Source organism: Ranitomeya variabilis, chromosome 3 (assembly GCF_051348905.1).
Source record: "Ranitomeya variabilis isolate aRanVar5 chromosome 3, aRanVar5.hap1, whole genome shotgun sequence".
Taxonomy (NCBI): domain Eukaryota; kingdom Metazoa; phylum Chordata; class Amphibia; order Anura; family Dendrobatidae; genus Ranitomeya; species Ranitomeya variabilis.
Window position 1 is genome coordinate 352,023,936 of NC_135234.1, and position 27,025 is coordinate 352,050,960.

The window sequence follows — 27,025 nt, forward strand, 5'->3', positions numbered from 1 at the left end:
TGCTCCATCCTTTTGGGACCCATAGACGTTATGTCACCTATTTTATTGCATATATGTGCACATTGTGGCCACAATATGGTTTTATTATAGTGCCGCTGTATCGCTCACGTTGCCCTGACGACCATATACACACAAGCATCCCACATCTGCGCAGTGCGATCCAGGCACACAGCGCTATGTCACTTCCGGTCCAGAACTTCCGGTTACACGGCACTCCTGGTCACATATAATACAGCGGCGTAGAAGCAGCAGGCACGCCGCTGACTGAGCAAGGCGCGGGAGCGCCGCTTATACTAACAACCATACCAGGTAACTGATGCTAGTACACCGATCTGGGAACCATTAGCGCCACCCCTCTAATAATGCCATACTGTACGCCTATACATACATCTCCATATGGGTCTCCATTTCTCCACAGGCTACCATATAACGGCTGGGCCACCACCTACATACAATATACGAGCAGCGCTACAGCCATAGGTATTACCCTATCACTCTACTTCTCCTTGACATAGAGAGCTCTGGCATATATACTAATCATTATGCTATTCCTTGCAGCCTTATCTGGGCACTGTGGGATTTCTATCCTATCCGCTGCATCTCAATATTTACTGTGGAAAAGGTAATATGCGCTTTCTAATGTATATACTCATAGGGATGCCAGTACTTGTTAGCCAATATTGTATATTATGTACATATTTGTTCTTTCACGATGTATTGTTCTTTTTGCTTTTAGGATCACTAAAGAATCTCACCATATATTGTCACTTCATTGTTATACTGTATTGTTTTGTGATATGCATTTTTAATTTTATTTTTACAGCGATACAATGAGTAAGGCTCTGGTAGAGCCGAAACGTCTGTACAGTACATATCGCTTCCAGACTCTGTGTTTCTGTTTTGCTCCCCAATATAGGTTTAATTGAATTTAAGCAATCAACACGTTCTCATTAGAGTGTGCGGTGAAATTATATTTACTAGTACTTGGGATCATTCGATCCATTACACCAGCACCTCGCACTCCTGATCCAGTGCACGCTAACTCTATCTCTGATCTCAATAGCGCTGGGCAGTCCGCCTGAGCTAATAAAAGAAATAAGGTACAGTGGTGTGCAGTCAGTCAATTAAAGGCGAGGTGCAGGTGTCATGGACTATAAAAGTCCCAATACAAGTAATATTTGGAAGACACCGCACACTCCAATTGATGCTTATGCAAGATAGTGCAAATTTATTGAACACAACTACACATTAGTAACACATGGGAGCAATATACAATTTAAGGATAAGCGACCACTGTAGTAACATTGACGTTTCGGCTCTCCCGAGCCTTAATCATAACATCGCTAAAAAACAAAAACATGACAAGGGTAAATATACACAACAAAAAGAAAATATATACATATATACAGCATCCGTGCATAATGTAACAATAAACATTACTCCAAGGTACAAAAGGAATGGCAAGCAACTATACAGTATTCCAAGCACCAAGGATGCACCGAAGTGAATAAAATTCCTAAAGTTATGTCAGATGTGGATACCATAGGTGGTCTAGAGGTCAAAAGGGTTAAGACCAAGAAAAGAAGAGGAGAGGGACCTCGTTACCTTGGTATAGCAATGATAAGTAAACATAGCGAATCCTTCGCTTTAAGGTATAGGTGGTGCTGCAAAGGATTGACAGGGGGTAAAAATAAGCAAGGTGTGCAGATAAAGAATAACAATGGAAAGAAGGTCCCAGGTTCAATACCTAGCAGATGGTAAGGCGGTATATGGCCAGCCGTGGTTTGCTGCCCTGTGTGTTGGACCTATATTGAACCAAAGTAAAAATTAAATACACTCTACATCTGGAATAAAGGTGAGTTGAAGTTATAACAGGGACTGTCCGGAAACCAATAGAATGGGGGAGGGGGTGAAAAAGGTTAGGGGGAGCGGAGTGGGAGGCCTAAGTAAGGAGGGATCACAATGACTGTGTGAGATGTTCATTGGTCACCCGTGGAAGGAACCTGCGCTACATGTCAGAGTGGTCCCTCACTAGATGTGGAGGCAAAGCCCTATGTTACCTGGAGTGGCCGTCTTGTTTAGCGGCGCTCCCGCGCCCTGCTGATGTCGGTGTGGCCAGGGAAGAGAGGTAGGGCTGTTAAATAGCAGCGGCGACCGCAGGACCGGAAGTGCATCATCCGGACCGGAAGTCCCGCTGTATGGGACAAGGCGGTATATGGCCAGCCGTGGTTTGCTGCCCTTTTGACCTCTAGACCACCTATGGTATCCACATCTGACATAACTTTAGGAATTTTATTCACTTCGGTGCATCCTTGGTGCTTGGAATACTGTATAGTTGCTGGCCATTCCTTTTGTACCTTGGCGTAATGTTTATTGTTACATTATGCACGGATGCTTTATATATGTATATATTTTCTTTTTGTTGTGTATATTTACCCTTGTCATGTTTTTGTTTTTTAGCGATGTTATGATTAAGGCTCGGGAGAGCCAAAACGTCAATGTTACTACAGTGGTCGCTTATCCTTAAATTGTAGATTGCTCCCATGTGTTACTAATGTGTAGTTATGTTCAACAAATTTGCACTATCTTGCATAAGCATCAATTGGAGTGTGCGGTGTCTTCCAAATATTACTTGAGCTAATAGAAGGGCATCACTAATAGGCTGTTAACCTGGATGCTGTGCATTCCCATTGTGTGAACAGCGCCACATACAAGTCTCTAATGTGCAGTTATATGCCAAGCAGCCACCCCCTCCATTAATTTGGTAGGTTGTGAGTGGTTGCCTCATCGGTATTTCTGCACCTGTGTTGCCGCTTATTAACCACATGGGCCCACTGCATCCTTATAGTGCATTTGTTTGGAGGCCCAGGCAGGTAAGCATCTCCTGCCCTTTTTGCTACTTTTCTGAATTTTTGGAGGATCTCTGAATCCTCTTTTTGTGCTAGCATTGGTTAGAGTAGGACTCGTAAGCGTGGGGACCCGTGATGTGGGTTACAAGCTTACATATTTTGGCCAGAATATAAACTAATACCTCACATATTTTTTTACATATGTATTTTTTGCATTTTTTCGGGGTGCAGTTGGGACCATTCTGTCTTGTAAACTGTGGTGTCTGTTCACATGGGATGCATCTTAATAGCGCTGGGCAGTCCACCTGAGCTAATAGAAGGCGTCACTAATAGGCTGTTAACCTGGATGCTGTGCATTCCCATTGTGTAAACAGCGCCACATACAAGTCTCTAATGTGCAGTAATATATCAAGCAGCCACCCCCTCCATTAATTTGGTAGGTTGTGAGTGGCTTCCTCATCGGTATTTCTGCAACTGTGTTGCCGCCATCTAAACCACATGGGCCCACTGCATCCTGATAGTGCATTTGTTTGGAGGTCCAGGTAGGTAAGCATCTCCTGCCCTTTTTGCTATTCTTGTAGTTTTACCACAAATACTTTTCTATTCTATACATCAATCTGTTGATCAATAAAAAAGTTAGATTATAGAGAACTGTCTGCTTATTTTGGAAGAAAGGGAGAACTCTTTGTTTTCTAAATTAGAGAAATGTGTTTTTCTGCTCAGGAAATTGGGTTCAGCCTCTTCAGGCTTTGCAACATTTTCTGGGATTCACCAACTATTATAGAAAATTTATCAAGGGATTTTCTCAGATTGTTAAACTCTTATTGATCTTACACGTAAGGGGTTAAATCTAGTGATGAGCGAGTGTACTCGTTGCTCGAGTTTTCCCGAGCACGCTCAGGTGGTCTCCGAGTATTTGTAACTGCTCGGAGATTTAGTTTTCATTGCCTCAGCTGCATGATTTACAGCTGATAGACAGCTTAAATACATGTGGGGATTCCCTAGCAACCAGGCAACCACCACATGTACTCAGGCTGGCTAGCAGCCGTAAATCATGCAGCTGCATCAACAAAAACTAAATCTCCGAGCAGTTACAAATACTCGGAGACCACCCAAACGTGCTCGGGAAAACCCGAGTAACGAGTACACTCGCTCATCCCTAGTTAAATCTCATGGTTTGTTCACAGGGTGCTTTCAGAGCTTTCAAAAAATTAAGAGAGTATTTCATGTCTGCTCCCATTCAAGGACAAACCGATCTCCAAGAACCATTCATAGTGAAGGTGGATGCTTCGGGGTCGGAGTAGTGCCAGTTTTAACACAGGGCCCAAAACTCTGATTAACCTGGGTACATGTGCTTTTTTCCTTTGTTTTAAAATTCCAATTCTTAGTATAACCTCTCTTTTTCCATGTATTGTTGATGCCATCTGTCTGTTTTCCAGTTCAAATGTCCATGTCCCAATTCCACTTATGGCTTTTAGTCTCCTACAATTTAACACGCAATTTATTCACAAGTGAAACAACAGACTCTTTAAAGCCAGTCCAATCATCAGTTTTCAACATTGTTTCATATTTTGGATATCATATTGGAGTTTTTTAATTTCCTGTTGTAGAAATTCTATATTCAAAAGGATAGCATCCATTGCATATTTATTCAAAATCATGCTGAATAGTGTACAGAAAAAGTCATCCAAAAACAAATTTGGTCTTACATTGGAAAAAAACTATAATTCTGCCCTTCACCTCGCCAAACAGACTTACTTCACCACTCTGATCTCCTCACTATCCAACAACCCCAATAAACTTTTTGACACCTTTCACTCCCTCCTAAGGCCAAAAGGACAAGCCCCTATAACCGACATTTGTGCTGATGACCTGGCCTCCCACTTTATAGAAAAAATAGATAATATCCATAAGGAAATCTGCTCCCAGCCACCAAGTGCAGTGACTCCCATCCCTCCCTGCATTTCCCCTGGCTCACTCTCCACATTCGATCCCATCACAAAAGAAGTCTCCAAGCTCCTCTCTTCTTCTCGTCTGACTACATGCACTACTGACTCCATTCACTCACATCTCCTCCAGTCTCTCCCTCCAGTTGTTACAACTCAGCTAAATACAATCTTTAATCTCTCCCTCTCCTTTGGCATTTTCCCCTCCTCCTTCAAACACTCTATCATTGCTCCATTTTTAAAGAAACCCGCCCTCAACCCAGCCTGAACAAACAACTACAGACCAGTCTCCAATCTCCCCGTCATCTCTAATCTCTTGGAGCGCCTGATCTACTTCTGCCTTACCAGTACCTCTCCACTCATTCCCTCCTACACCCTTCACAGTCCAATTTCTGCCCCCTACATTCGACAGAAACTGCACTCAAAGTGACCAATGACCTTCTGACAGCAAAATGTAACGGTGACCACTCTCTGCTCATTCTTCTAGACCTTACTGCAGCTTTCGACACTGTTGACCACCCTCTCCTACTCTCTAGGCTCCAATCACTTGGCATTAAGGACACTGCTCTCTTCTGGTTCTCTTCCTATCTTTCTGACCGCTCCTTCAGTGTTCTGTTTGCTGGCTCCACCTCATCTCCTCTTCCTCTCACTGTTGGGGTACCTCAGGGCTCAGTCCTTGGCCCCTTCTCTTCTCCCTCTACACGGCCCCAATTGGACAGACTATCAGCAGGTTTGGCCTTCAGCACCATCTTTATGCCGATGACCCACAACTATACACGTCATCCCCTGGCCTTACCCCCGCTGTACTACAGAACGCCAGTGACTGTCTGTCCACAGTCTCCAACATCATGTTCGCTCTCTATCTGAAACTCAACCTTTCCAAAACCGAACTTCTTCTACTCACGCCGCCTACTAACCTCCCTAAATCTGACATTTCCCTCTCAGTGCGTGGCACCATAATAACACCCCAGCAGTAGGTGTGCTGTCTGGGTGTTATGTTTGACACCAATCTCTCTTTCACCTCCCATATACAATTCATTGCCCGATCTTGCGGATCACACCTAAAGAACATCTCTAGAATCCGCCCTTTTCTCACCATGGAGACAACAAAAACCCTCACTGTCATGATTCTCAATGGCGAGAGAACATAGCCCAGCATATATGAGAACTAGCTCTTGGAAGATGGAAACTATACTGACCATGAACTAAACCTGCCGCACAACTAGAAGTGGCCGGGTAGCATGCCTACGTTTTTTAACCCTAGATGCCCAGCGCCAGCCGGAGAACTACCTAATCCTAGCAGAGGAAAAGACAGTCCTGGCTCACCTCTAGAGAAATTTTCCCAAAAGGCAGACAGAGGCCCCCACATATATTGGCGGTGATTTAAGATGAAATGACAAACGTAGTATGAAAATAGGTTTAGCAAAATCGAGGTCCACTTTCTAGATAGCAGGAAGACAGAAAGGACACTTTCATGGTCAGCAGAAAACCCTATCAAAACACCATCCAGAAATTCCTTTAAGACTCTAGCATTAACTCATAACACCAGAGTGGCAATTTCCGATCACAAGAGCTTTCCAGACACAGTAACGAAACAGCAGCTGTGAACAGGAACAAAATGCAAAAACACACAAGGACAAAAGTCCAACTTAGCTGGGAGTTGTCTAGTAGCAGGAACAAGCACAGAAGGCTTCTGATTACATTGTTGACCGGCAAGAAACTGACAGAGGAGCAAGGTTATATAGCGACTCCCACATCCTGATAGGAGCAGGTGAACAGAGGGGATGATGCACACAAGTTCAATACCACAAGTGGCCACCGGGGGAGCCCAGAATCCAATTTCACAACAGTACCCCCCCCTCAAGGAGGGGGCACCGAACCCTCACCAGAACCACCAGGGCGATCAGGATGAGCCCTATGAAAGGCACGGACAAGATCGGAGGCATGAACATCAGAGGCAGTGACCCAAGAATTATCCTCCTGACCGTATCCCTTCCATTTGACCAGATACTGGAGTCTCCGTCTGGAAACACGAGAGTCTAAGATCTTTTCCACAACGTACTCCAACTCACCCTCAACCAACACCGGAGCAGGAGGCTCAACGGAAGGCACAACCGGTACCTCATACCTGCGCAACAATGACCGATGAAAAACATTATGAATCGAAAAGGATGCAGGGAGGTCCAAACGGAAGGACACAGGGTTAAGAATCTCCAATATCTTATACGGGCCGATGAACCGAGGCTTAAACTTAGGAGAAGAAACCCTCATAGGGACAAAACGAGAAGACAACCACACCAAGTCCCCAACACAAAGCCGAGGACCAACACGACGACGGCGGTTGGCAAAAAGCTGAGTCTTCTCCTGGGACAACTTCAAATTGTCCACCACCTGCCCCCAAATCTGATGCAACCTCTCCACCACAGCATCCACTCCAGGACAATCCGAAGATTCCACTTGACCGGAGGAAAATCGAGGATGAAACCCCAAATTACAGAAAAACGGGGACACCAAGGTGGCAGAGCTGGCCCGATTATTGAGGGCGAACTCCGCCAAAGGCAAAAAAGCAACCCAATCATCCTGATCCGCAGACACAAAACACCTCAAATATGTCTCCAAGGTCTGATTAGTCCGCTCGGTCTGGCCATTAGTCTGAGGATGGAAAGCAGACGAAAAAGACAAATCTATGCCCATCCTAGCACAGAATGCCCGCCAAAATCTAGACACGAATTGGGTCCCTCTGTCAGAAATGATATTCTCAGGAATACCATGCAAACGAACAACATTTTGAAAAAACAGAGGAACTAACTCGGAAGAAGAAGGCAACTTAGGCAAGGGAACCAGATGGACCATCTTAGAGAAACGGTCACACACCACCCAGATGACAGACATCTTCTGAGAAACAGGCAGATCCGAAATAAAATCCATCGAGATGTGCGTCCAAGGCCTCTTCGGGATAGGCAAGGGCAACAACAATCCACTAGCCCGAGAACAACAAGGCTTGGCCCGAGCACAAACGTCACAAGACTGCACAAAGCCTCGCACATCTCGTGACAGGGAAGGCCACCAGAAGGACCTTGCCACCAAATCCCTGGTACCAAAGATTCCAGGATGACCTGCCAACGCAGAAGAATGAACCTCAGAGATGACTCTACTGGTCCAATCATCAGGAACAAACAGTCTACCAGGTGGGCAACGATCAGGTCTATCCGCCTGAAACTCCTGCAAGGCCCGCCGCAGGTCTGGAGAAACGGCAGACAATATCACTCCATCTTTAAGGATACCTGTGGGCTCAGAATTACCAGGGGAGTCAGGCTCAAAACTCCTAGAAAGGGCATCCGCCTTAACATTCTTAGAACCCGGTAGGTACGACACCACAAAATTAAACCGAGAGAAAAACAACGACCAGCGCGCCTGTCTAGGATTCAGGCGCCTGGCAGACTCAAGGTAAATTAAATTTTTGTGGTCAGTCAATACCACCACCTGATGTCTGGCCCCCTCAAGCCAGTGACGCCACTCCTCAAAAGTCCACTTCATGGCCAAAAGCTCCCGATTCCCAATATCATAATTCCGCTCGGCGGGCGAAAATTTACGGGAAAAAAAAGCACAAGGTCTCATCACGGAGCAGTCGGAACTTCTCTGCGACAACACCGCCCCAGCTCCGATTTCAGAAGCGTCGACCTCAACCTGAAAAGGAAGAGCAACATCAGGCTGACGCAACACTGGGGCGGAAGAAAAGCGGCGCTTGAGCTCCCGAAAGGCCTCCACAGCATCAGGGGACCAATCAGCAACATCAGCACCCTTCTTGGTCAAATCAGTCAATGGTTTTACAACATCAGAAAAACCAGCAATAAATCGACGATAAAAGTTAGCAAAGCCCAAAAATTTCTGAAGACTCTTAAGAGAAGAGGGTTGCGTCCAATCACCAATAGCCTGAAACTTGACAGGATCCATCTCGATGGAAGAGGGGGAAAAAATGTATCCCAAGAAAGAAATCTTTTGAACCCCAAAAACACACTTAGAACCCTTCACACACAAGGAATTAGACCGCAAAACCTGAAAAACCCTCCTGACCTGCTGGACATGAGAGTCCCAGTCATCCGAAAAAATCAGAACATCATCCAGATACACAATCATAAATTTATCCAAATAATCGTGGAAAATGTCATGCATAAAGGACTGGAAGACTGAAGGGGCATTTGAAAGACCAAAAGGCATCACCAAATACTCAAAATGGCCCTCGGGCGTATTAAATGCGGTTTTCCACTCATCCCCCTGCTTGATTCGCACCAAATTATACGCCCCACGGAGATCAATCTTAGAGAACCACTTGGCCCCCTTTATACGAGCAAACAAATCAGTAAGCAGTGGTAACGGATATTGATATTTAACCGTGATTTTATTCAAAAGTCGATAATCAATACACGGCCTCAAAGAGCCGTCTTTCTTAGACACAAAGAAAAAACCGGCTCCTAAGGGAGATGACGAAGGACGAATATGTCCCTTTTCCAAGGACTCCTTTATATATTCTCGCATAGCAGCGTGTTCAGGCACAGACAGATTAAATAAACGACCCTTAGGGTATTTACTACCCGGAATCAAGTCTATGGCACAATCGCACTCCCGGTGCGGAGGTAGTGAACCAACCTTGGGTTCTTCAAAAACATCACGAAAGTCAGACAAGAATTCAGGAATCTCAGAGGGAATAGATGATGAAATGGAAACCAAAGGTACGTCCCCATGAGTTCCTTTACATCCCTGTTATGACCCCAATGGCGAGGGTCTCAGAGGAACGTGGAAGTCTGCAGAATACAAAAATCCAGCTCATAGGGCAGTGGTAACTGGGTTGACCATATATCTACTCCTAACGCCAACACTAGAAGTAGCCGGGGATCATTCCTACGTTGATTCTAGATGACACGCGCCAGCCGGAGAATCTAGCTACCCCTAGTAGAGGAAAACAAAGACCTTTCTTGCCTCCAGAGAAGGGGACCCCAAAGCTGGATAGAAGCCCCCCACAAATAATGACGGTGAGGTAAGAGGAAATGACAAACACAGAAATGAATCAGGTTTAGCACAGAGAGGCCCGCTTACTGATAGCAGAATTAAGAAAGGTAACTTATATGGTCAACAAAAACCCTATCAAAATCCACACTGGAAATTCAAGAACCCCCGAACCGTCTAACGGTCCGGGGGGAGAACACCAGCCCCCTAGAGCTTCCAGCAAAGGTCAGGATATAGATTTGGAACAAGCTGGACAAAAATACAAAACCAAAACAAATAGCAAAAAGCAAAAGGCAGACTTAGCTGATATAACTGGAACCAGGATCAGTAGACAAGAGCACAGCAGACTAGCTCTGATAACTACGTTGCCAGGCATTGAACTGAAGGTCCAGGGAGCTTATATAGCAACACCCCTAACTAACGACCCAGGTGCGGATAAAAGGAATGACAGAAAAACCAGAGTCAAAAAACTAGTAACCACTAGAGGGAGCAAAAAGCAAATTCACAACAGTACCCCCCCCTTAGTGAGGGGTCACCGAACCCTCACCACGACCACCAGGGCGATCAGGATGAGCGGCATGAAAGGCACGAACTAAATCGGCCGCATGAACATCAGAGGCGACCACCCAGGAATTATCCTCCTGACCATAGCCCTTCCACTTGACCAGGTACTGAAGCCTCCGCCTGGAGAGGCGAGAATCCAAGATCTTCTCCACCACGTACTCCAACTCGCCCTCAACCAACACCGGAGCAGGAGGCTCAGCAGAAGGAACTACAGGCACAATGTACCGCCGCAACAAGGACCTATGAAATACATTGTGAATGGCAAACGACACAGGAAGATCCAGACGAAAAGATACAGGATTAAGGATTTCCAATATCTTGTAAGGCCCAATAAAACGAGGTTTAAATTTGGGAGAGGAGACCTTCATAGGAACAAAGCGGGAAGAAAGCCATACCAAATCCCCAACACGTAGTCGGGGACCCACACCGCGGCGGCGGTTGGCAAAGCGCTGAGCCTTCTCCTGTGACAACTTCAAGTTGTCCACCACATGATTCCAGATCTGCTGCAACCTATCCACCACAGAATCCACCCCAGGACAGTCAGAAGGCTCCACATGACCCGAAGAAAAGCGAGGATGGAAACCAGAGTTGCAGAAAAAAGGCGAAACCAAGGTGGCGGAACTAGCCCGATTATTAAGGGCAAACTCAGCCAACGGCAAGAATGTCACCCAATCGTCCTGATCAGCAGAGACAAAACACCTCAAATAAGCCTCCAAAGTCTGATTGGTTCGCTCCGTCTGTCCATTAGTCTGAGGATGGAAAGCAGACGAAAACGACAAATCAATGCCCATCCTACTACAAAAGGATCGCCAGAATCTGGAAACGAACTGGGATCCTCTGTCTGACACAATATTCTCAGGGATGCCGTGCAAACGAACCACGTTCTGGAAAAACACAGGAACCAGATCGGAAGAGGAAGGCAGCTTAGGCAAAGGAACCAAATGGACCATCTTGGAGAAGCGATCACATATCACCCAGATAACGGACATGCCCTGAGATAGCGGAAGATCAGAAATGAAATCCATGGAGATATGTGTCCAAGGTCTCTTCGGGACAGGCAAGGGCAAGAGCAAACCGCTGGCACGAGAACAGCAAGGCTTAGCTCGAGCACAAGTCCCACAGGACTGCACAAATGACCGCACATCCCTTGACAAGGAAGGCCACCAAAAGGACCTGGCCACCAGATCTCTGGTGCCAAAAATTCCCGGGTGACCTGCCAACACCGAGGAATGAACCTCGGAAATGACTCTGCTGGTCCACTTATCCGGGACAAACAGTCTGTCAGGTGGACAAGACTCAGGCCTATCAGCCTGAAATCTCTGCAACACACGTCGCAGATCCGGAGAAATAGCTGACAAGATAACTCCATCTTTAAGAATACCAACAGGATCAGCGACTCCAGGAGCATCAGGCACAAAGCTCCTAGAAAGAGCATCGGCCTTCACATTCTTTGAACCTGGTAAATACGAGACAACAAAATCAAAGCGGGAGAAAAACAATGACCAGCGGGCCTGTCTCGGATTAAGGCGTTTAGCAGACTCGAGATACATCAGATTTTTGTGATCAGTCAAGACCACCACACGATGCTTAGCACCCTCGAGCCAATGACGCCACTCCTCAAATGCCCATTTCATGGCCAACAACTCCCGATTGCCCACATCATAATTTCGCTCGGCAGGCGAAAACTTCCTAGAGAAAAAGGCACAAGGTTTCATAACAGAGCAACCAGGGCCTCTCTGCGACAAAACGGCCCCTGCCCCAATCTCCGAAGCATCCACCTCAACCTGAAAGGGAAGTGAGACGTCAGGCTGGCACAAAACAGGCGCCGAAGTAAACCGGCGTTTCAACTCCTGGAAAGCCTCCACGGCAGCAGGAGCCCAGTTAGCTACATCGGAGCCCTTCTTGGTCATATCCGTCAAAGGTTTCACAATGCTAGAAAAATTAGCAATAAAACGACGGTAGAAGTTAGCGAAGCCCAAGAACTTCTGAAGACTCTTAACTGACGAGGGCTGAGTCCAATCAAGAATAGCTCGGACCTTGACTGGGTCCATCTCCACAGCAGAAGGGGAAAAAATGAACCCCAAAAAGGGAACCTTCTGTACACCAAAGAGACACTTTGAGCCCTTGACAAACAAAGAATTTTCACGCAAAATTTTAAAGACCAACCTGACCTGCTCCACATGCGAATCCCAATTATCAGAAAAAAACAAAATATCATCCAGATAAACAATCAAAAATTTATCCAGATACTTCCGGAAAATGTCATGCATAAAGGACTGAAAAACTGAAGGCGCATTGGAGAGCCCAAAAGGCATCACCAAGTACTCAAAATGACCTTCGGGCGTATTGAATGCGGTTTTCCATTCATCACCTTGCTTAATGCGCACAAGGTTGTACGCACCACGAAGGTCTATCTTGGTGAACCACTTGGCACCCTTAATCCGGGCAAACAAGTCAGACAACAGCGGTAAAGGATACTGAAATTTGACAGTGATCTTATTTAAAAGCCGATAATCAATACAAGGTCTCAAAGATCCGTCCTTTTTTGCCACAAAAAAGAATCCCGCACCAAGAGGGGAAGAAGACGGACGAATATGTCCTTTCTCCAGAGACTCCTTGATATATGAACGCATAGCGGCATGTTCAGGTACCAACAGATTAAACAGTCTTCCCTTAGGAAACTTACTGCCTGGGATCAAATCTATAGCACAGTCACAGTCCCTATGAGGAGGCAGTGCACTGGACTCAGACTCACTGAAGACATCCTGATAATCAGACAAATACTCCGGAACTTCCGAAGGCGTAGAAGAAGCAATAGACACAGGCAGGGAATCCCCATGAATACCACGACAGCCCCAACTTGAGACTGACATAGCCTTCCAGTCCAGGACTGGATTATGGGTCTGTAACCATGGCAGCCCTAAAACAACCAAATCATGCATTTTATGTAAAACCAGGAAACGTATCACCTCGCGGTGTTCAGGAGTCATGCACATGGTAACCTGTGTCCAATACTGCGGTTTATTTGCTGCCAATGGTGTAGCATCAATACCCCTAAGAGGAATAGGATTTTCTAATGGTTCAAGAGTAAAACCACAGCGCTTAGCAAATGAGAGATCCATGAGACTCAGGGCAGCACCTGAATCTACAAACGCCATGACAGGATAAGATGACAGTGAGCAAATCAAAGTTACAGACAGAATAAATTTAGGTTGCAAATTACCAACGGTGACAGGACTAACAACCTTAGCTATACGTTTAGAGCATGCTGAGATAACATGTGTAGAATCACCACAGTAGTAGCACAAGCCATTCCGGCGTCTATGAATTTTCCGCTCATTTCTAGTCAGGATTCTATCACATTGCATTAAATCAGGTGTCTGTTCAGACAACACCATGAGGGAATTTGCGGTTTTTCTATCACATTGCACCGAATTAGGTGTCTGTTCAGACAACACCATGAGGGAATTTGCGGTTTTGCGCTCCCGCAACCGCCGGTCAATTTGAATCGCCAGTGCCATAGTATCATTCAGACCTGTGGGAATGGGAAAACCCACCATAACATTCTTAATGGCTTCAGAAAGGCCATTTCTAAAATTAGCGGCCAGTGCACACTCGTTCCAATGTGTCAGCACGGACCATTTCCGAAATTTTTGGCAATACACTTCAGCCTCGTCCTGCCCCTGAGACATAGCCAGCAAGGCCTTTTCTGCCTGAATCTCAAGATTGGGTTCCTCATAAAGTAAACCGAGCGCCAGAAAAAACGCATCAAGATCAGCCAATGCCGGATCTCCTGGCGCCAGCGAAAAAGCCCAATCCTGAGGGTCGCCCCGTAAGAACGAAATAACAATTTTTACTTGCTGAGCAGAATCTCCAGATGAACAGGGTCTCAGGGACAAAAATAATTTACAATTATTCACGAAATTCCTAAACTTAAACCTGTCTCCGGAAAACAGTTCAGGAATCGGTATTTTAGGTTCTGACCTAGGATTTCTGATAACATAGTCTTGTATGCCCTGCACACGAGTAGCCAGCTGGTCCACACTTGTAATCAAGGTCTGGACATTCATGTCTGCAGCAAGCATAGCCACTCTGAGGTAAAGGGGAAGAAGAAAAAAAAAAAAAACTCAGAATCTTCTTTCTTATAATCCCTCTTCTGCAATGCATTAAACATTTAATACTGGCCTGGCAAACTGTTATGACCCCAATGGCGAGGGTCTCAGAGGAACGTGGAAGTCTGCAGAATACAAAAATCCAGCTCATAGGGCAGTGGTAACTGGGTTGACCATATATCTACTCCTAACGCCAACACTAGAAGTAGCCGGGGATCATTCCTACGTTGATTCTAGATGACACGCGCCAGCCGGAGAATCTAGCTACCCCTAGTAGAGGAAAACAAAGACCTTTCTTGCCTCCAGAGAAGGGGACCCCAAAGCTGGATAGAAGCCCCCCACAAATAATGACGGTGAGGTAAGAGGAAATGACAAACACAGAAATGAATCAGGTTTAGCACAGAGAGGCCCGCTTACTGATAGCAGAATTAAGAAAGGTAACTTATATGGTCAACAAAAACCCTATCAAAATCCACACTGGAAATTCAAGAACCCCCGAACCGTCTAACGGTCCGGGGGGAGAACACCAGCCCCCTAGAGCTTCCAGCAAAGGTCAGGATATAGATTTGGAACAAGCTGGACAAAAATACAAAACCAAAACAAATAGCAAAAAGCAAAAGGCAGACTTAGCTGATATAACTGGAACCAGGATCAGTAGACAAGAGCACAGCAGACTAGCTCTGATAACTACGTTGCCAGGCATTGAACTGAAGGTCCAGGGAGCTTATATAGCAACACCCCTAACTAACGACCCAGGTGCGGATAAAAGGAATGACAGAAAAACCAGAGTCAAAAAACTAGTAACCACTAGAGGGAGCAAAAAGCAAATTCACAACACATCCCCAGCTTAACACAGACATAGCTCTCCAGTCGAGGACTGGGTTATGAGATTGCAGCCATGGCAATCCCAGCACCAAAACATCATGTAGATTATACAGCACCAGAAAGCGAATAACCTCCTGGTGATCCGGATTAACACGCATAGTCACTTGTGTCCAGTATTGTGGTTTATTACTAGCCAATGGGGTGGAGTCAATCCCTTTCAGAGGTATCGGAGCCTCCAGTGGCTCCAAATCATACCCACAGCGTTTGGCAAAGGACCAATCCATAAGACTCAAAGCAGCGCCAGAGTCGACATAGGCGTCCGCGGTAATAGATGACAAAGAACAAATCAGGGTCACAGATAGAATAAACTTAGACTGTAAAGTGCTAATTGAAACAGACTTGTCAGGCTTCTTAGTACGCTTAAAGCATGCTGATATAACATGAGTTGAATCACCACAATAGAAGCACAACCCATTTTTTCGTCTAAAATTCTGCCGCTCGCTTCTGGACAGAATTCTATCACATTGCATATTTTCTGGCGTTTTCTCAGTAGACACCGCCAAATGGTGCACAGGTTTGCGCTCCCGCAGACGCCTATCGATCTGAATAGCCATCGTCATGGACTCATTCAGACTCGCAGGCACAGGGAACCCCACCATAACATCCTTAATGGCATCAGAGAGACCCTCTCTGAAAATCGCCGCCAGGGCGCACTCATTCCACTGAGTAAGCACAGACCATTTGCGGAATTTTTGGCAGTATATTTCAGCTTCATCTTGCCCCTGAGACAAGGACATCAAGGCCTTTTCCGCCTGAAGCTCTAAATGAGGTTCCTCATAAAGCAACCCCAAGGCCAGAAAAAACGCATCCACATTGAGCAACGCAGGATCCCCTGGTGCCAATGCAAAAGCCCAGTCTTGAGGGTCGCCCCGGAGCAAGGAAATTACAATCCTGACCTGCTGTGCAGGGTCTCCGGCAGAGCGAGACTTCAGGGACAAAAACAATTTGCAATTATTTTTAAAATTTTGAAAGTGAGATCTATTCCCCGAGAAGAATTCAGGCAAAGGAATTCTAGGCTCAGACATAGGTGCATGAACAACAAAATCTTGCAAATTTTGTACCTTTGTGGCGAGATTATTCAAACCTGTAGCTACACTCTGAAGATCCATTTGAAACAGGTGAACACAGAGCCATTCAAGGATTAGAAGGAGAGAAAGAGAGGAAGGCTGCAGTATAGGCAGACTAGCAAGTGATTCAATTAAGAGCACACTCAGAACTAGAGGAAAAAAAAAAAAAAATTGTAGCAGACTTCTTTTTTCTCTCCTTTCTCAGCCAGTAATTTAACCCTTTTTTGGGCCGGTCAAACTGTCATGATTCTCAATGGCGAGAGAACATAGCCCAGCATATATGAGAACTAGCTCTTGGAAGATGGAAACTATACTGACCATGAACTAAACCTGCCGCACAACTAGAAGTGGCCGGGTAGCATGCCTACGTTTTTTAACCCTAGATGCCCAGCGCCAGCCGGAGAACTACCTAATCCTAGCAGAGGAAAAGACAGTCCTGGCTCACCTCTAGAGAAATTTTCCCAAAAGGCAGACAGAGGCCCCCACATATATTGGCGGTGATTTAAGATGAAATGACAAACGTAGTATGAAAATAGGTTTAGCAAAATCGAGGTCCGCTTTCTAGATAGCAGGAAGACAGAAAGGACACTTTCATGGTCAGCAGAAAACCCTATCAAAACACCATCCAGAAATTCCTTTAAGACTCTAGCATTAACTCATAACACCAGAGTGGCAATTTCCGATCACAAGAGCTTTCCAGACACAGTAACGAAACAGCAGCTGTGAACAGGAACAAAATGCAAAAACACACAAGGACAAAAGTCCAACTTAGCTGGGAGTTGTCTAGTAGCAGGAACAAGCACAGAAGGCTTCTGATTACATTGTTGACCGGCAAGAAACTGACAGAGGAGCAAGGTTATATAGCGACTCCCACATCCTGATAGGAGCAGGTGAACAGAGGGGATGATGCACACAAGTTCAATACCACAAGTGGCCACCGGGGGAGCCCAGAATCCAATTTCACAACACCTCACTGTCACCCTGATCCACTCCCGCCTGGACTCTGTAATGCTCTATTAATTGGCCTCCCCCTTACTCGACTTTCCCCTCTCCAGTCCATCCTTAATGCAGCAGCCAGGGTCATCCACCTGGCTAATCGTTACTCTGACGCGTCCGCTCTTTGCCAGTCGTTACACTGACTGCCCATTCATTATAGGATCCAATTCAAAGTACTTGTTCTCACCTACAAAGCTCTCCATAGTGTGGCACCCCCTTACATCTCCTCCCTCATTTCTGTCTATCGGCCTAGCTGATCGCTGCGCTCTGTAAACAACTTTTGACTAACCTCTGCACTAATCCGTACCTCCCACTCCCAACTCCAAGACTTCTCCCACATTGCGCCAATCCTCTGGAATGCTCTACCCCAAGAAATTAGTACCAGCCACAACTTGCACAGTTTTAGGTGCTCCCTCAAAACACATTTGTTCAGAGTGGCCAATCACGTTCCCTAATCAAAGTCATTTTATGTGTAAGTGTGCGTGTGTAGCCCATTCACTATCTCCACCTATCCTCCACCCCCTGAGGATGGCTTAACCTTCATTGTCAATACATCATTGAAAATACATACCTGTACTTTGTATCTCCCCCACCTCATTGTAGATTGTAAGCTCTCACAAGCAGGGTTGTTTTATTTTGCATTAATCATTATATTATTATTAACGCTGTTACTTATGACTGTTGTGTTTGAAACTGTTTAACTGTAAAGCGCTGCGAATATGTTGGCGCTATATAAATAAAGATTATTATTATTACTATTGGAATGCAGACCCTGAGGCATGTTACATTCCCTGTGATATTGTACAAGGGTGGTCAGATGTAAGTGCAGAGTTGTTGTACATTTCATATCATTTTCATACTTACATTTAAGATTCAAGATTGAGGGTGTACATACAAATGCTACAATTCCCTCTATTCCTTTCAGGATCCATTCCTCATCCTCCGTGGTATAATTAAACACACTGGGCTCCATGAATCTAAATATATGGTCCACAATGTTAGAAAAAAAGCCAAAAAAATGTGAAAATTTCTTTCGACAAATATATAAGCAAAAAAAGGAACAGCATCGAAAAAGTAAAAAATAGGATGCAAAGCCTCCCAATCAATGATCCAGTTGCAATTACTGTAGATATAATAAAAAATAGGTAGCTCTCCAACTTACATCACAAATCCATCCGTACCACTATATCCCCTCAGCCTAAAGGAAGTGAACAGAAAGATCACATTTCAACAAATGTAGATAAAAAATAACAATATTTTTATTATAAATCTCATTAAAAATAAGTACAACAGATTAAAAAATAAATCAAGACCTCAGATGTTAGAGACACCTTACTAGAGAATCCTTTAACCACATATATTTATATCTCACGGATTTGTGATGTATGTGTTTAGCACATGATTTAGTTGGATCATTAATTGATGTAATTAGCTCTCCAATTTAGCAAAGAAAGATAAGGGAAATCCAAGATGGCACCTGCTAATGTTGGGAATTAATGCGCATGCGCAAAGACATCCTGGCTAGCGTGTTTTTTATTAGATAATTAGCCATGACTAAGCACAGACTTGCACAGTAATATTCCAGTGTTTTCATTTATATCATTATGATAATTATAAGTATGGATGAATCACTGTTCCAATTACTAATGCACATGAATTTATTAACATCTCATTAAGATATTGCAATACTTTATAATAGATATTTGAATTATATGTACAGAATTTAGCACCTAAATATCTGTAACTTCTATTCTGCATTCGATTCCAGTATGTGTCACATGGACGGTACATGGGTGTCGCACTTCATGTCATTTGTGTGCACATGGCGGTACGTATTGTCATCCATGCTGCTAGAATAACATAGAAAAGTCTACGCGTGGTTCACACAAAGACACACGTTGTTCACACAGACATACGATCAGTGTGAAAACACGGACGTGCGTGCAGCCCCATAGATTATAATGGTTGTGCGTGTGTACTTGCCTCTGGTACAACCCCTGGCAAAAATTATGTGATCACCAGCCTTGGAGGATGTTCATTCAGTTGTTTCATTTTGTAGAAGAAAAGCAGATCACAGACATGGCACAAACCTAAAGTCATTTCAAATGGCAACTTTCTGGCTTTAAGAAACACTAAAACAAATCAAGAACAAAAAATGTGGTAGTCAGTAATGGTTACATTTTTTAACCAAGCATAGGGAAAAAATTATGGAATCACTGAATTCTGAGGAAAAAATTATGGAATCATGAAAAACAAACAACCAAAAAAACACTCCAAAACATCACTAGTAGTTTTTTGCACCACCTCTGGCTTTTATAACAGCTTGCAGTCTCTGAGGCATGGACTTAATGAGTGTCATACAGACTCTTCATCAATCTTGCTCCAACTTTCTCTGATTGCTGTTACCAGATCAGCTTTGCAGGTTGGAGCCTTGTCATGGACCATTTCCTTCAACTTCCACCAAAGATTTTCAATTGGATTGAGATCCGGACTATTTGCAGGCCATGGCATTGACCTTATGTGTCTTCTTTCAAGGAATGTTTTCACAGTTATTGCTCTATGGCAGGATGCATTATCATTTTGAAAAATGATTTCATCATCCCCAAACATCCTTTCAATTGATGGGATAAGAAAAGTGTCCAAAATATCAACATAAACTTGAAGGAAGATGTAATGACAGCCATCTCCCCAGTGCCTTTACCTGACATGCAGCCCTATATCATCAATGACTGTGGAAATTTGCATGTTTTCTTCAGTCAGTCATCTTTATAAATCTAATTGGAAGGGCACCAAACAAAAGTTCCAGCATCATCACCTTGCCCAATGCAGATTCGCAATTCATCACTGAATATGACTTTCATCCAGTCATCCACAATTTACGATTGTTTTTCCTTAGCCCACTGTAACCTTGTTTTTTTCTGTTTAGGTGTTAACTAGTGTTGAGCGATACCGTCCGATACTTGAAAGTATCGTATCGGAAAGTATCGGCCGATACCGGCAAAGTATCGGATCTAATCCGATACCGATACCCGATACCAATACAAGTCAATGGGACTCATGTATCGGACGGTATCCCTGATGGTTCCCAGGGTCTGAAGGAGAGGAAACTCTCCTTCAGGCCCTGGGATCCATATTAATGTGTAAAATAAAGAATTAAAATAAAAAATATTGCTATACTCACCTATCCGACGCAGCCTGGACCTCACCGAGGGAACCGGCAGTGTTCTTTGCTTAAAATGCGCGCGTTTACTTCCTTCCGTGACGTCACGGCTTCTGATTGGTCGCGTGCCGCCCATGTGGCCGCGACGCGACCAATCACAGCAAGCCGTGACGTAATTTTCAGGTCCTCAATGCCTAATTCTAGGCATTGATGATTTTAAAATTACGTTCCGGCTTGTGATTGGTCGCGTCGCGGTCACATGGGCGACGCGACCAATCACAAGCCATGACGTCACGGGAGGCAGGAAACGCGCGCATTTTAAAATTACGTCATGGCTTGTGATTGGTTGCGTGCCGCCCATGTGACCGCGACGCGACCAATCACAGCAAGCCGTGACGTAATTTCAGGTCCTGTATGCCTAATTCTGCATTGAGGACCTGAAATTACGTCACGGCTTGCTGTGATTGGTCGCGGTCACATGGGCGGCACGCAACCAATCACAAGCCGTGACGTAATTTTAAAATGCGCGCGTTTCCTGCCTCCCGTGACGTCACGGCTTGTGATTGGTCGCGTCGCCCATGTGACCGCGACGCGACCAATCACAAGCCGGAACGTAATTTTAAAATCATCAATGCCTAGAATTAGGCATTGAGGACCTGAAAATTACGTCACGGCTTGCTGTGATTGGTCGTGTCGCGGCCACATGGGCGGCACGCGACCAATCAGAAGCCGTGACGTCACGGAAGGAAGTAAACGCGCGCATTTTAAGCAAAGAACGCTGCCGGTTCCCTCGGTGAGGTCCAGGCTGCGTCGGAGAGGTGAGTATAGCAATATTTTTTATTTTAATTCTTTCTTTTACACATTAATGTTGTTTCGATACCAATACCCGATACCACAAAAGTATCGGATCTCGGTATCGGAATTCTGATACCCGCAAGTATCGGCCGATACCCGATACTTGCGGTATCGGAATGCTCAACACAAGTGTTAACCCATTATCTACCAATGTCCTTTTTTGGGGATGTCTAATCTTTTGCTTCTAGCAACTAGGATTTTATAATTAGGTCCAATTTTTTGTGTTGTGTTTGTAAAATGAATGTTTTCAAAACAGGAAATCATGTCATTGTCATTTTAATTGAATGTTCTTCCACCCAGAGAGCTTTCAATGCACCTGTTTTCGAGGTTTTTTCAAAATTAGGATCATAAGCTGAAATTATTATTTAAAATCACAGTTCTGAGATCACAAAGTTATTAGAACTTTTATACTTGAAGGAAGGTATATAATGCAATGGCATTGATGTAGATTTACCAAGGCCAGAGTTATATTCAATTGAAATTGCCGTCCCATTTTTGGGACATTGGCAGAATGCACTATCTATTTTTAATGTTTTTTTTTACATGGAAATTTTTGTTTGATTCACTAGTTTTTATACAGGAAAGAAATATATCTTGGTACCGTGTTAGCCAGTAGATAGAAAAATCACAGGACAATAAAACAATCCTTATCTAAGAATTGGCCCAATATTTATGGACGTAACTGTTTATCACTCATGGTAATTCTGCTTCGTGTCACCTGGCTTATCCATGGTTTTTTTCCCCTCTTTTTTTTTTTTCTCTATACTATGTTGTGCATAAATATGTGATTCTTCAGAATTTGTTTGTCTTTGCTTGATGAAGAGACGTATGTAGTCTCGAAAGCTTGCAATTTGTTACCATCTTTTCAGTTAGCCATTAAAAGGTATCAACCACTGAGGACTCTCAATTCTAAATAGTTTTTATACATAACCCTAAATCATTTACAACTGATATGGCAGGCAGAGGTCTTTTAGTTTCATTTCTTCCTTCTTACCAGATAGTCTGGAAATCTCTCACCCTCCACCTCCCTTCCCCAGTACCTTTCTGACTATATATGCTTTGTGAAACCTGATATCTCAGCTGTACTGGAGACACTCAGGAGAACAGACCCTGTAACTTGCTGGCTTGTCAGACATTGTTTATGATCACATCACAGTATATAAGGTTGGTATTTTATGTTTTTATTTATCACAATAGTTTATTTAGCTTGTTTTATGAATGGATAGTGAAATGTGAAATATATTTATATATATATATATATACACTCACCGGCCACTTTATTAGGTACACCATGCTAGTAACGGGTTGGACCCCCTTTTGCCTTCAGAACTGCCTCAATTCTTCGTGGCATAAATTCAACAAGGTGCTGGAAGCATTCCTCAGAGATTTTGGTCCATATTGACATGATGGCATCACACAGTTGCCGCAGATTTGTCGGCTGCACATCCCAAAGATGCTCCATACAAGGCAGGATGGATCCATGCTTTCATGTTGTTTACGCCAAATTCTGACCCTACCATCCGAATGTCGCAGCAGAAATCGAGACTCATCAGACCAAGCAACGTTTTTCCAATCTTCTACTGTCCAATTTCGATGAGCTTGTACAAATTGTAGCCTCAGTTTCCTGTTCTTAGCTGAAAGGAGTGGTACCCGGTGTGGTCTTCTGCTGCTGTAGCCCATCTGCCTCAAAGTTCGACGCACTGTGCGTTCAGAGATGCTCTTAGGCCTACCTTGGTTGTAACGGGTGGCGATTTGAGTCACTGTTGCCTTTCTATCAGCTCGAACCAGTCTGCCCATTCTCCTCTGACCTCTGGCATCAACAAGGCATTTCCGCCCACAGAACTGCCGCTCACTGGATTTTTTTTCTTTTTCGGACCATTATCTGTAAACCCTAGAGATGGTTGTGCGTGAAAATCCCAGTAGATCAGCAGTTTCTGAAATACTCAGACCAGCCCTTCTGGCACCAACAACCATGCCACGTTCAAAGGCACTCAAATCACCTTTCTTCCCCATACTGATGCTCGGTTTGAACTGCAGGAGATTGTCTTGACCATGTCTACATGCCTAAATGCACTGAGTTGCCGCCATGTGATTGGCTGATTAGAAATTAAGTGTTAACAAGAAGTTGGACAGGTGTACCTAATAAAGTGGCCGGTGAGTGTATATATATATATATATATATATATATATATATATATTTAAAATAATAATATATATTTATATATTTTTATCTATAGTTTTCTAAATGTTACTATACTAATTTTTGCTTTTGTTGTATCAGCAGTAAGAACATGGCATATCGATATAAAAAAGGACTTACTGGTGATGAAATACTAGGTTATCTTGAGGAATTAGATGACCAAGAAGAGGAAGTTTCTGATGTTGAAGTAGTGATTGTGCCCTTTGACTTTGATGAGGCAACTGATGAGGAAGATTTTCTGGAAAATGAGCTTCTTGCTCATAAATTGAATGATGTAGCAGAAACTTTGGAGGTATTGCACACTTCAACAGAAATTGAAGAGGATCCTGAGGTGGCATCAACTGAGAATTTACCATCCACCTCAGCAGGAACTTCAAGTACCAGTAGCAGAAAACGACCAAGGAATCAAATTTCAAAACCAGTTGTGAGCAAGAAAAAAAAAATGCAACAGAAATATTACAATGTGCAGCAACTCCAAAATGGAAAAAATGTCAACCAACACATGAAAGCAGTGAGGACCAGGATACGTCCGAAATAAGCAACATTTGTGACCTTTTAGAAAATAAAAATTAAGTTGAAGTATTTGAAGAGTTTTTTTCCCATGATATTATGGATATTATTTTAACCAAAAGCATGCTATATGCAAACCAAAAAAATAAACCCTCCTTTTCCATCAGCGAGGAAGAATTACAAGTTTTCTTAGGCATATTATTACTGTCTGGATATCATTCTCTCCCCCAAGAGGACATGTACTGGGAACAAGCTCAAGATGTGGGAGTTCCATTGGTGTACAAAGCAATGTCAAAGAACCGTTTTAGGTAAAATTAAAAAATATATACACCTAAATGACAATTCTAAAATTGACAAGTCTGACAAGATGTACAAAGTTAGTTTATTCTTTGAAGTACTGGGGAAAGAATTCCTCAAATTTGGTGTATTCCACCAGGAACTTTCCTTAGATGAAATTATGTTCCGCTACCATGGCAAACACCCTACAAAAATGTACATGCGAGGTAAGCCAATAAAATTCGGCTACAAAATTTGGTGTCTGTGCAGTTCCAACGGCTACCTCTACAAATTTGTGCCATAATGTGGTAAGACCGACGAAGAGGAAGGACTGTTAGGCTTGAGTGTAATTTCACAACTTACAAATGTAATACCTAATCCCCAGTCATTCAGTTACAAGTTAATTTTTGACAATTTCTTTACAAGTATTGATGCTCTGGTGATGCTGAAAAACAAAAACATCCAAGCTACTGGTACTATGAGAGAAAATTGCACAAAACAGTGTCCTCTTATGCCAAGCAAGGAGATTGGAAAACAAAAGGAAAGAGGATTTTGTGATTACCGGTTTGATAAAGCAAATAACATTCTTGTGGTGAAATGGAAGGATAATGAGGTTGTCATGTTTGGCATGAACTTCAGAAGAATAGAGCCTTTGTCAACACCTCATAGGTATTCTCAAAAACAGAAAAAACATGTCCAAATCTCAATGCCGCTGATGGTTCAGGAACATAATTCCCACATGGCGGGAGTTGATTTATTGGACAAACAAATCTCCCTGTACCGTGTCAGAATCCGTTCCAAAAAGTGGTGGTGGCTAGTGTTGAGCATTCCGATACCGCAAGTATCGGGTATCGTCCGATACTTGCGGTATCGGAATTCCGATACCGGGATTCCGATACTTGCCGCGTATCGGATACCGGAATCGGAAGTTCCAAGATTCAAAATGCAGAAATTCAGCCAATGAGAATGATTCCAAGTGTGGGCACATCCTGTTTAGCATGGAGGGCATGAAACTACTGGCAAGGCTGTGATTGGCTGCTGAAATAATGTCATGATGCAGTTTAAAAGTCGCTGGCGCCATTTTGCGATCACTCTGCTGTGAATTCAGTTAGTGACAGGACGCTGTTTGCTGACTGAGGGACAGTTTAGAGATAGCGATTTGCTTCTTTGTGCTTTCCAAAGGCTAATTTAGCAACCGCTGTGTTCACCTACTATTCACCTTGCTTTTGCCTTGTAGCGCTGTTTTCACAGCGATCTGCAAGGTCTGTGTGTGTGTGTGTGTGTGAGTGCAGCCCACTCTCTAGTCTGAGTGCAGCCACATAGGCCATCCATAGCTGGTTGTATTCAGTTCAGGGAGGGTGGTTCATTGCCTCATACTGTTCTTTTTTTTTTTTTTTTCAAGTAGTGTAGTCTGCTGCTAATTTATTCAAAAAAATCCTATTAGTGTCTTTCCACCCGTCTCCAGCTAATTTGTGGAAAAACACTACATAGGATAACGTAGAGGAGGGTTTTTGGGCCTTGCAGCACCGTTTACGGTTGTCTGCACGGTCTCCGTGTGACTGCAGCTCGCCCTGTAGTCTGTGAGCAGCCGTAGCCTGGTTGTCTCCAGCTCAGGGTTGTTCACTGCGTCATACCGCCAAATCAATTTTCATTTTGTTTTAAGTAGTGCAGGCTGCTGCACATTTTTTCAAAAAATTCCTATTAGTGTCTTTCCACCCGTCTCCAGCTAATTTGTGGAAAAACACTACATAGGATAACGTAGAGGAGGGTTTTTGGGCCTTGCAGCGCCGTTTACGGCTGTCTGCACGGTCTCCATGTGACTGCAGCTCGCCCTGTAGTCTGTGAGCAGCCATAGCCTGGTTGTCTCCAGCTCAGGGTTGTTCACTGCGTCATACCGCCAAATCAATTTTCATTTTGTTTTAAGTAGTGCAGGCTGCTGCACATTTTTTCAAAAAATTCCTATTAGTGTCTTTCCACCCGTCTCCAGCTAATTTGTGGAAAAACACTACATAGGGTAACGTAGAGGAGGGTTTTTGGGCCTTGCAGCGCCGTTTACAGCTGTCTGCACGGTCTCCGTGTGACTGCAGCTCGCCCTGTAGTCTGTGAGCAGCCATAGCCTGGTTGTCTCCAGCTCAGGGTTCTTCACTGCGTCATACCGCCAAATCAATTTTCATTTTGTTTTAAGTAGTGCAGGCTGCTGCACATTTTTTCAAAAAAATCCTATTAGTGTCTTTCCACCCGTCTCCAGCTAACTTGTGGAAAAACACTACATAGGATAACGTAGAGGAGGGTTTTTGGGCCTTGCAGCGCCGTTTACGTCTGTCTGCACGGTCTCCGTGTGACTGCAGCTCTATCCGTTGTCAGTTCAGCCCCCAAAAAATAAATAAATAATAAAGTTCACCAAACACACCAGTTACACCACTTTAAATTTGTGTAGGCCACATTAGCTCATATTAAAGTCTAGTCCACACTTTAGAAAATTAGTGTTTCTTATACCTGTTAGGAGGAGTTGCTCAGGAATAAGCACACAAAGCCGTTAGTACTTTTCTGCTTATCTTTATCAGTCAACCAAGATGAAGAAGGCAGTGAGTAAGGCACGTG

At 44.0% G+C, this 27,025-nt stretch overlaps 1 long non-coding RNA gene across 1 annotated transcript; it reads left to right on the forward strand.

The window, feature by feature from the left end:
- Window positions 1-416: 416 nt before the first annotated feature.
- Window positions 417-24,803, forward strand: LOC143818227 (uncharacterized). The gene is made up of 5 exons (XR_013224398.1): window positions 417-480; window positions 559-622; window positions 19,192-19,251; window positions 22,436-22,602; window positions 23,720-24,803. It is a non-coding gene; the product is annotated as an uncharacterized LOC143818227 (long non-coding RNA).
- The last annotated feature ends 2,222 nt before the right edge of the window (window positions 24,804-27,025 follow it).